Source organism: Conger conger, chromosome 16 (assembly GCF_963514075.1).
Source record: "Conger conger chromosome 16, fConCon1.1, whole genome shotgun sequence".
Classification (NCBI taxonomy): domain Eukaryota; kingdom Metazoa; phylum Chordata; class Actinopteri; order Anguilliformes; family Congridae; genus Conger; species Conger conger.
Genome location: NC_083775.1, coordinates 7,915,426 through 7,925,425, shown reverse-complemented (window position 1 = coordinate 7,925,425; position 10,000 = coordinate 7,915,426). Strand labels below are relative to the sequence as shown.

At 49.9% G+C, this 10,000-nt stretch overlaps 1 pseudogene; it reads left to right on the top strand.

Moving 5' to 3' along the window:
• The window catches only part of LOC133114637 (protein TANC2-like), a 144,283-nt pseudogene that overhangs the window by 37,506 nt on the left and 96,777 nt on the right, over nt 1–10,000 (top strand).

Sequence of the window (10,000 nt, the reverse complement as noted above, 5' to 3'; positions counted from 1 at the left end):
ATCACGGTCCGGAGCTCGAGACGATGCGGCTTGAAGATGACGTCGATCTCGTTCTGACCCCCAGGGGGCAGGGTTGTAGCAGTGTGGAAAACGTGGGAGAATTAGCCACCAAAGTGGGAGAAAATGGGAAACGATCAGGAACAAAAGAAATGAGTCAACCTTGGAATTGCAATCAGCTATCGAATAACAGAGATATAAAACATTTTTTTTTAAATGAATATAAGAGCTAAAAATGCAGGGTGGGCGGTGCTGAGGACCAAGGAGGAGATGTATTTGTAAAACACAGGTCTACAGCAAGGCTGAAAATCCTGCAAAGTGCAAAATGTTTTTATTTCAGAATAAACATTATTTATTCCTACATCCTCAGATTCTGCGAATAACTACAGCACAGTATGGTGGGTGTACCGCCTTTTTATGGACCTCCAGAACTGTACAACCATCCCGGCTATTTATTCTGCGTTCAGCCCAGGAAATGAATTATAAATAAAATCCTGGCTCTGCACATTTTCGGCTCATAAAGGCTCTGTTTTTGTGAGACAGTAGACAGGGCTACGCTTTGACCAGCCTGGAAAGACCCGTTTTCAGGGCGAAAAAAAAATAAAAATGAAGAAAGAAGCATTTTTTTTGGGGGGGGCGCTTTGATCTCGACCGTTTCCAAGGCGACCGAGCTTTTACCGAATCACGGGGCGGGCGTTGAAGAGTCGGTCGGACGTTTTTGTCGGTTGGAGACGCCACCGCGCTATTCAGCCGGGCTCACGCTCTACCCGTTCCTCCGCGGAGGACTGGGATACAGCTGACGGCTCCGTGGCAGAGAGCTCGCTCTCCAGCAGGATGAAATAACGAGGTCTGGCAGACGGCGGGTTTTTAAATCCGCGCTACAAAGCTACGGGTACGAGTCACGTCCCGCTGCGGCTCTGACAGCCCCGGTAAAGCCGGCTTTAGAGGCTGCGGCGAACGGAGTTACGTTCGGCGGGCGCTGCCGCAAGCGCCGGTGGAAACGGCTTCACTTCGGTGCAGCGGAGAGCCACGGTACTTAGAAACCGTACGTTAGGTTTGTATTCAGGAACGCGCAAAATGAGAAATGGGTGAAATATCTTTACCAGAGATGATCAAATCAAGTCCAAACCCGGCCCTTAAATCCAAAGCCGGCCCTGGTTTTCTTTTCTTCCCCCAAGGTAATTTATTGAACAGTTGCTGCTGCTGATTGGCCAGTCTTCACACCTGATGCCCAGATAAAGGGAGGTTGGAAGACCGCACCCTGATTTGTTATTTGTTAAATTAGCAGTTCGTCAGTGATTATTGCAGAATTATGATGTAGTAGTAGTTATTTATTTTGGTCCTTATCAACAATTTTTTCAGAATGAATGCACATAGAAATAATGAATAACAATATTGACCGAAAACGTGTCTATTGCACCTACCCCTTTTTACATAACATATTCACATATTCAACCCTTTGACTACTAGGTTTTAGTCTATACAAAAACCAAAACAGAATAGAGACAAAAACAAAACTTCAAAACGTTTCCTACAATAATAATCATACCTCAGTTATATACTTTTAACACGTTATTTTTAAACTTTTTTTTTAAATTGCAAAGTGTACTTCAAATTTTTAATTCCTTGTCAAAAATATTCCACAAATTAATCCCTTTCACAGATATTCATCTAGTCGATGTCATATACTGAATGTCAGCCAAAAATACAAAGTTTAAAAGAAGATTGTTCTCTTTTATATGGACTATTTTATTCTAATTTTATTGGGTTTCATTATCATATGGTCAAGTGCCATATGGACAAGTGGCACAATCCTGCACATGCCCATGTAGTATAGTAAATAATAACGTAATATAATACAATAATAATAATAGTATTGTATTACCCATTTACATATCATGAATTCAAATGTAGTCGGCTCAATTTACTGTTATTGTTGTCCATGAGAGAATATTTCCTGATTTTTAAGGCTGAGTTTACTGTGTATGCGCGTCTGTGCGTGTGCATGTGTGTGTGCGTGTGTATATGTATATATATGTGTGTGTGTGTGTGTGTATACGTGCCTGTGTGTATATGTGCGTGCGTCCATGTGCGTGTCTGTGCGTGTGCACGTCTGTGTGTCGTGTGTCTGTGTGTACGTATGTGTGCGCGCGTGATGGATATGTCAGTAACGTTTACGATCTGTCCATCCGTCTGCTCTCTCCCCAGATCTCCCCGTAGCCGCGAGCGGACTGGTGCAGCCATGTTCAGGAACAGCTTGAAGATGTTGCTTACCGGCGGCAAGTCCAACCGCAAGAACCGCAACAGCGGTAAGTGGGCACTGCCTCGGTCGGCGGACGTGCCGTCTGCGAGGTGACCTCGTTCACCCGCGTGACCGGTCACGGCGAACACCCGTCACCCGGGAAACCGTAGAAATCACACCGACCTTGAGGGGGTCCCTTGGGTCTGTTGCGGACAGATGTTCGCGCAGATGGGGCTGGTGGTGTATGTGTGTGGGGGGGGGGAGTGATGCATCTGCTTACCACAAACAAGCCCAAGGCTGTGGACCTAACAACTTGCAACGCACTTAGCTCGCATGGCTAGCAGTGTACAGCAGTATAATGGCTCGTAGTGTAGCACAATGGCTAGCAGTGTGTCCCAATGTTTAGCAATAAGTAAACAGTGGTTTATTTTAGCCAAACGGGGCTCTCGGAAGCCAGCGGTGCCAGCGTGAAAGAGACACCCGCGGGCTGGGTGACGCTGCGGACGTCCTCCTCAGAGTGGAGCGTGCCAGGAAGCAGCGGGAAGAGGTGTGAAGCACGCGGCGTTCCAGTCACGCGCTGGCAGGATATTTTTACTCTCTGTGCGCTCTCCACCTTCGCCGCGGCCCGTTAATACTCCCACAGGCAGCCAGCTGCTGGGCGATCGCAACACATTATCGTTATCGCTCTGCGGTATCGTTAGCGCTCCGCGGTATCGTTAGCGCTCCGCGGTATCGTTATCGCTCTGCGGTATCGTTAGCGCACCACGGTATCGTTAGCACACCACGGTATCGCTCCACATTATCGTTATCGCTCCACGGTATCGTTAGCGCACCACGGTATCGTTAGCGCACCACGGTATCGCTCCACAGTATCGTTAGCGCACCACGGTATCGTTAGCGCACCACGGTATCGTTAGCGCACCACGGTATCGCTCCACAATATCGTTAGCGCACCACGGTATCGTTAGCGCACCACGGTATCGCTCCACGGTATCGTTAGCGCACCACGGTATCGTTAGCGCACCACGGTATCGTTAGCGCACCACGGTATCGCTCCACATTATCGTTATTGCTCCACGGTATCGTTAGCGCTCCACGGTATCGTTAGCGCACCACGGTATCGTTAGCGCACCACGGTATCGTTAGCGCACCACGGTATCGCTCCACGGTATCGTTAGCGCACCACGGTATCGTTAGCGCACCACGGTATCGTTAGCGCACCACGGTATCGTTAGCGCACCACGGTATCGCTCCACGGTATCGTTAGCGCTCCACGGTATCGTTAGCGCTCCACGGTATTGTTACCGCACCAAGGTATTGTTAGGGTGCCACGGTATCGCTCCATGGTATCATTAGTGCACCACTGTATCATTATTGCACTACGGTATCATTTCCCCTTTAAAACATCTTCTGCTGTTTTTAGATTTTTTCCCCTCAATCGAATATAGTTCAGTTAGTTTATGAATTACTGAAATTCTCTGTGAAAACTTTACTTTTAAGGTGGTGAAAAAATGATTCATGTTTAAACCTTTGAGGTAGGAATTCTTGTGATGTTAACTGAACATTGAAATGGTAATGCAAGGATGGCTACTGATTTTTGGTTCTTTTGGATAAAACCTTCCAAAAAACTTACTTTTCACAGGGCTGAGTTATTAAGGGAAATTTTTCTTGGATCCACATCAGTCTATCAGGGGTTAAAGCCAGAGAGTGTGCCGTATGAATGTATCCTCTCTGTCTCTGAGAGAGTGTGCTATATGAGTGTCTCTGTCTCTGTGAGAGTGTGCCTTACGAGTGTCTCTGTCTCTGTGAGAGTGTGCTATACGAGTGTCTCTGTCTGTGAGAGTGTGCAGTATGAGTGTCTCTGTCTCTGTGAGAGTGTGCCGTATGAGTGTCTCTGTCTCTGTGAGAGTGTGCTATACGAGTGTCTCTGTCTCTGTGAGAGTGTGCTATACGAGTGTCTCTGTCTGTGAGAGTGTGCAGTATGAGTGTCTCTGTCTCTGAGAGAGTGTGCTATACGAGTGTCTCTGTCTCTGTGAGAGTGTATCCTCTGTCTCTGTGAGAGTGTGCAGTATGAGTGTCTCTGTCTCTGAGAGAGTGTGCTATACGAGTGTCTCTGTCTCTGTGAGAGTGTGCCTTACGAGTGTCTCTGTCTCTGTGAGAGTGTGCTATACGAGTGTCTCTGTCTCTGTGAGAGTGTGCAATACGAGTGTCTCTGTCTCTGTGAGTGTGCAGTGTGAGTGTCTCTGTCTCTGTGAGAGTGTGCTATACGAGTGTCTCTGTCTCTGTGTGAGTGTGCTATACGAGTGTCTCTGTCTCTGTGAGAGTGTATCCTCTGTCTCTGTGAGAGTGTGCCTTACGAGTGTCTCTGTCTCTGTGAGAGTGTGCTATACGAGTGTCTCTGTCTCTGTGAGAGTGTGCTATACGAGTGTCTCTGTCTCTGTGAGAGTGTGCTATACGAGTGTCTCTGTCTGTGAGAGTGTGCAGTATGAGTGTCTCTGTCTCTGAGAGAGTGTGCTATACGAGTGTCTCTGTCTCTGTGAGAGTGTATCCTCTGTCTCTGTGAGAGTGTGCAGTATGAGTGTCTCTGTCTCTGAGAGAGTGTGCTATACGAGTGTCTCTGTCTCTGTGAGAGTGTGCTGTATGAGTGTCTCTGTCTCTGTGAGAGTGTGCAATACGAGTGTCTCTGTCTCTGTGAGTGTGCAGTGTGAGTGTCTCTGTCTCTGTGAGAGTGTGCTATACGAGTGTCTCTGTCTCTGTGTGAGTGTGCTATACGAGTGTCTCTGTCTCTGTGAGAGTGTATCCTCTGTCTCTGTGAGAGTGTGCCTTACGAGTGTCTCTGTCTCTGTGAGAGTGTGCTATACGAGTGTCTCTGTCTCTGTGAGAGTGTGCTATACGAGTGTCTCTGTCTCTGAGAGAGTGTGCTATACGAGTGTCTCTGTCTCTGAGAGAGTGTGCTATACGAGTGTCTCTGTCTCTGCGAGAGTGTGCTATACGAGTGTCTCTGTCTCTGTGAGAGTGTGCAATACGAGTGTCTCTGTCTCTGTGAGAGTGTGCAATACGAGTGTCTCTGTCTCTGTGAGAGTGTGCTATACGAGTGTCTCTGTCTCTGTGAGAGTGTGCAATACGAGTGTCTCTGTCTCTGTGAGAGTGCCGTACGAGTGTACCCTCTCTGTCTCTGTGAGAGTGCGTCTTCAACAAGACCGCTTTTATAAAACTGCACCATGGGTAAAATCTCAGGATTGAAGTCATTTCTAAGAGCGTAACACGCTTCACAGTAAGCAGGCAGCGAGTCGGCTGTAAGATGAGGTGGCTTTACCACTGCCTTGTGTCAGTTCTCGTGAGTACGAGTGGCAACACGGGTTTGGCATTTTTTAAATTCGAGAGCGGGAGCCGTCCCTGATTTAACGAGCCGGTTCACAGTTGGACGGACGTTCTGTTCTGTTCTGCTCATGTTAGTCTTTGGGGGTTTTTCCCCCCGGGCTCCAGATGAAGGACGAGAATGTGGAGATTAAACGGCACACTGTTAATGTGGCTCTAGATCGGTGGGAGTGAATACAGGAGTACTTTATGCTAACACGGTGGTTAGAACGGTGGACATTGGTTCCAATCCCGTGTGCGGTTGTACCCTTCGGCAAACTGCCGTCTCCCTGCTGCCCTTGTGCCCTTGAATGGAGATGCTCTCTCCCTTCATTATAAATCCAGGAAATAAGAATAATCAATCCCAGGAATCCTGTCAGTTTGTTGCCGAATCTGGGCAGCTTAAGCGCTTTGACATTGTAAATGAGTGGTGAGTTCTTGTTGTGAAATAAATCTGTGCGGATCTCAGTCTCGCTGACGAACAGCCTTGTGACCTGTTGCTTTAACCATCGCTGCTGCCCCTAGAGGCAGAATGCTGAACTGCACCTTCACGTCAGCAACTGCTGCATTTCCACCCGTGAATGGTGAATGGTAAATGGCAGGTATTTATATAGCGCCTTTATCCAAAGCGCTGTACAATTGATGCTTCTCCATTCACCCATACCCATACACACACTCACACACCGACGGCGATTGCCTGCCATGCAAGGCGCCAACCAGCTCGTCAGGAGCATTTGGGGGTTAGGTGTCTTGCTCAGGGACACTTCGACACAGCCCGGTCGGGGGCTCGAACCGGCAACCCTCCGACTGCCAGACGACTGCTCTTACTGCCTGAGCCATGTCGCCCCATGAGCAATGTGACTGGACAGAAATGACACGTGCCACTTAATACAGCTCTGTGTTTTTGTGTGTTTATTTAACATTTAAAAACTGGGTGTGAACGGGGCTGTAATCCGTACTGCCTTGCAGAAACGGTGGTGATGGGGGGGGGGGGGGGGGCTGGGGGCGGTGGGAGGGGCCGCAGGAATGTGGCCCCCAGGAATGTGGCCCCCAGACCAGGCTTCACACCGGGTGAATGCGTAATGTCGGCCTGCACTCCGCACGTTTATGTGCCTTTATTTATGTGCCCGTCTCCTCCTCCTCTCCGCAGCGGCCACTGAGCACGCTCTCCTGTGCTTCTGCTGACCCAGCCAAATGAACTCCCGCAGAGACGGGTAATAAAAGCGTTTAATCTCATAATATGGCATCACGGCGTCCTAGCGCACGGCGCTTAGGGGCTCCCGGGTGTGGGCCCAGGCTGGGCTCCGTATGTCTCCGGTTCCAGTGCGATCGGACCTCTCCATCCTTCTCTCCGCGCTGCGGCAAAGCGGATCTGCTTTGAGCCGGTGTCCGGTGTGACCTGCTCCGGTGTTGATGCGTGTTCGTGGTGTGTGACCTGCTCCGGTGTTGATGCGTGTTCTTGGCGTGTGACCTGCTCCGGTGTTGATGCGGACGTGTTCGTGCTGTGTGACCTGCGCCGGTGTTGATGCGGACGTGTTCGTGCTGTGTGACCTGTGCCGGTGTTGATGCATGTTCGTGGTGTGTGACCTGCTCCGGTGTTGATGCGTGTTCTTGGCGTGTGACCTGCTCCGGTGTTGATGCGGACGTGTTCGTGGCGTGTGGGCACAGTGGAGTCCCGGTGCGGGGCGTGCGGTTATCTCCACGGGCGGCGATACCCGCGGGGTGTGTTCTCAGTCACATCACATTACATTATTGCCATTTGGCAGACGCTCTTATCCAGAGCGACATACAGTTGATTAGACTAAGCAGGAGACGATCCTCCCCTGGAGCAATGCAGGGTTAAGGGCCTTGCTCAAGGGCCCAACGGCCGTGCGGATCTTATTGTGGCCACACCGGGATTAGAACCACCGACCTTGCGGGTCCCAGTCATTTACCTTAACCACTACGCTACAGTGACCCGTGGGTTTATTAACCCCCCCCCAGGTGTGCGTCCGGTGTGAATTAAATCCGTGTTTCCGCTGAGCCGGCGGGAAGAGCGTCGTTCCCGTCAGGAAGCGCGGGATTGGATTTCTCCGGTTCCGGATCGGCGGCGCTTCCGTGAGGGGAATGGCGAAGCCCCGTTCCCGCGGCACTCAGCCCGGCCCGAGACACGGGACCAGAGGCGGCGCCTCTCTCTGCGCCCCTTTCTCCCGCCATTACGGCGGTAAACGCGTGAGATCATCATGAGCCTCGCGAACACAATATTGGACTCGGTTCAGGGCTGTTAGTTCTCCGTAGCGTTCTGCCAAGATGCAAATGGCACTCCCTGTGTGCCACCGTGAGTGCCTTTCGGGGGTTTACAACGGCTGAGTGGACCCGCATGCTGATGCCTCCTGAGCTCTGTCAGTGGTGAATGCCATTTATATATCACTTTTATCCAAAGCGCTTCGCGGTTGATGCCTCTTATTCACACACACTCACGATAGGCTGCCGTGCAAGGTACCAGCTTGTGGGATAGGTGCCTTGCTCAGGGACGCTTTGCTTTGACACCTAACCGGCAGCCATGCGCCTGCCAGATGACTGCCCTTACCGAACTAAAGTGTGTGCTTCTGTGGGGCCCTAGAACAGCTCAAACTGCCCTGATCTTAGTGACCCCGCCCCCCACCCAGGCCATAATTGCGGTTGTGATGGCCAAACTGGAGACAGTCAACTTTAGTTTGTGTGTGTGTGCGTGTGCATGTGCTTGCGTGCCTCCGTGTGTGTGTATGTCTGTGTGTGTGTGTGTGCGTTTATGTGCCCGTATGTGTATGAGCATGGTCATGTATGTGTGTGCGAGGGCGTGTGTGCATGTGTGTGTGTGCCCGTGTGTGTGTGTGCGTGTGTGAGTGTGAGTGTGAGTGTGAGTGTGAGTGTGAGTGTGAGTGTGAGTGTGTGTGTGTGCTCGTGTGTGTATGTCTGTGTGTGTGTGTGTGCGTTTATGTGCCCGTATGTGTATGAGCATGGTCATGTATGTGTGTGCGAGGGCGTGTGTGCATGTGTGTGCGTGTAGCACCCTTTTCTCCGTGGTGTTTGGTGCTAATGAGCAGCCCGTCACACTGAGCCTGTGTGGAGCCTGGCTCTCTGGCTCTGCAGGAGTAACGCACGCCGTGATGTCGCAGATTTTTGGGAGCTTGTGGCAGTTGCTGCTTTTGTCCTTCGCAAGTTTTGTGCTTAATGAGTTCCTGCTGCTCTTATTTCTGTACACATTGGTTTAGTTCCTGTCTGCTGGACACACTGGTGCCATCGGGACAGCTCCAATTAGAAAGCATTAGGAGGCAGGAAGCTTCAGGGGGGAAGGCCCCAGTTAAATCTTTAAAAAAAGAAAAGAAAAATGAAACACCAAAACCGTTTGGGATAAAAAATTTTAAAAAAGACCGAAACAGATAAGGTTTTGAGGTTTTTCTGTCCCGTTCATGAGTCAAAGCTAATTAAGCATTGTTATGTTGATGTTACAGAACATAAGAAATGCTGATTCATTTTTTTAAAAATGTACATTTTGTTGCTGAATTCATTAGAGATACTAATATTATTATTATTGTTGTAGATGAAGTGTTGACTCACAAAGATCTCGGTGTTCCACGGTTCAGTGATACGGTGCAATAATGGACCTCCTCTCTCACACCACTCCAGTGCTCTCTGGACTAACACACCGCTAAAACAGACCGTCTCCCTGGAGATCTGCTGAGCACTGTGCAGACTCGTTTGTTTGAGATGGAGAGAGAACTCTGAAGATGAACTCCTGGCTGAATCCCCACCAGAGGACTCCAGGGGGGGGTCCCGGTGGTCTTGTGGTTCTGAACCCACAAATTTACATAAGTGGGCCGCTGGTTTGCAGCCAAGTAGAACCCGTTTATTTTCATGTTCCTGCAAAAAAGGGGGAACAACAAACAAAACTATTTCCCCGGTGGTGTCTGGTACGGTGCCTTGTGTTTTACGTTTGGTACAGTTTTCTCTTTGACTATAAAGGGGATTTACTTGGGGCGTCTAACAATTGGACAGCGTGATCATGCAAATGGAGCCACAGGGTGAGATCTGCTGCGGTGGGCGATTACTCGGAGAAACTGGCTTTTCTGTAGGGTAGATTTGCGTTGTCACTCGGTAAGGAACAGGGGTTGAGGGATAATGGGAGGTTTGTTCCGCAGGTGTGTGTGTGTGTGTGTGAGAGAGTGTGAGAGTGTGAGAGTGTGTGAGTGTGTGTGTGTGGAATTGGGCCCCGGTTTTTTCGCTGAGCACGATTATAGGAAACCACAGTGCATTGTGGGAGTCCTCGGGGGGCCTACATTGGCTCAGGTGGTAACAGCGGTCGTCTGGCTGGAACCGGAGGGTTACTGGTTCCATAAATGGTTGGCATTTATATAGCGCCTTTATCCAAAGCACTGTACAATT